This window comes from Olea europaea, chromosome 5 (genome assembly GCF_002742605.1).
Source record: "Olea europaea var. sylvestris chromosome 5, O_europaea_v1, whole genome shotgun sequence".
Taxonomy (NCBI): domain Eukaryota; kingdom Viridiplantae; phylum Streptophyta; class Magnoliopsida; order Lamiales; family Oleaceae; genus Olea; species Olea europaea.
The window spans coordinates 4233870-4235576 of record NC_036241.1 but is presented as its reverse complement, the minus strand read 5'-3'; positions in this window follow the sequence as shown (position 1 = coordinate 4235576).

Genomic DNA, 1707 nt, shown 5'->3' with positions numbered 1-1707 from the left:
TGACTTCTGTCATTTTCAAATTAAAAATATTTGAATATTTTAACCAATTAAGTTTAAGGCCATGTTTGAGCCACATTTTTTCAAAAAAAAAAATACATTATTTAATTGTGATTTGACATTATTTTAATCACATATTTTTCAATAAAATAATATTACACGTAAATCCAAAACTTTTCCTTATATCTTAACCACACATTTCATATCAATACACTATTCAAAAATGCATTTTCATTTTAATAATGTGGCTCAAACAAGGGCTAAATATGAAGATAAATTGAGCAAAAATTAAACTATGTAGCAGAGGAAAACAATAGAAAACCTAGACTTTGAGAACCTGAGGTCATAATTTTGAATAACTATGAACGCTATGTTGAATCATTGATCCATGTTAAGCATTCAAACTTTCAATTTTAGACGAGATAACAAGCAATGGGGATGTGATCGACAATATTTCTCAAATCTCAAAATCAAATGAATTTTAGAATAAAAACATATAAAATCAAACAAATAGGCTGTCGATTGTTATCTTGACGGAAGAAAAATCACAAAATTAGCACAAGAAGAGAAAATCCGAAAATTTGAATGCGGTCTCGAACTCTCCATAGACCATTGTGTCACTTCTTCTCTTTGTGGGGTTTAAAGCAAAGTCCAAATGAAAAGCCACGTGAAGGAGTGGAGAGAAAATGGACTTGGTCACTTGGAATTGGACAAGTAAAAGAACAATAAATGGGCTTGTCAATGGACAATTTTTGTGTAATTTACAGATTAAAAAAGGGCTTAGCAATGGACAAGATTTGGATAATTTACATGGAAAATTACATAATTTCAGGTGTTTAAAAATCACAATTCAAAAATCAGGGTTGAAGTTTCACTATTCATAAATCAGGTATCAATATAATAATTAAATATTATATATTCCCCCAAATTATTCCAAACCCTAATCAATTTTTTCCTTACCATTTCTCTCTCTACCCCTTTTTCTCTTTGTCTCTTCCGTCTCTCCATCGCAATCTCCGTTGAAAACTTCCTCGTCAGTAGCACGTCGCACTGTAGCGACGACCCTCTGAAGACTGGCGTCGATTCCGATGTGAGACCGGCGCTGATGCAAGAAGACCGGGTATTCCTACAAGAGTGCAACGGAGATGTTGATCCAACGCATGTCCCCATTCTAGTCTGCAAAGCAATACTTCTCAGACGGATCTGCAGGCGGTGTTCGGAGCCTTCTAACAGAAGCACTAAGACTCGACAGAATGAATACTTCGGCATGGTAAAATCTTGACATCCTTTACAAGGATGAGGGTGGAGCATTGGCATTGGAGGCCGCTGAATGTTTTGGAGGCAGCTGCACTCCTCGAAGAAACGAAACCTGTGCAGCCTTTCAGATGACGAGCTATTTTGTAAATTTCTCGTGCTTTTGATAAATTCTCAATGTATTATATCCACATGGTTTGTGGTGGCGATTGACTATGGTTGTGACCAATTATTTGGGTGCGGTGGTGTTAGAGCGGTGGTAGATCGAGTGATAGGATAGCTTTTGTTGGTGGAGGTGGAGGTTATGTTGATAGGTGGTGGTTTTATAGTTGAAAATGGTGGTTTGTTGGTGGTTATGGTGGTGAAGTAACAGTGGATCTGGAGTGACGATTTGGTGTTTTTTTTTTTTTTTTTTTTTTTTTTTTTTTTTTTTTTTTTTGTTTTTTTTTTTTTTTT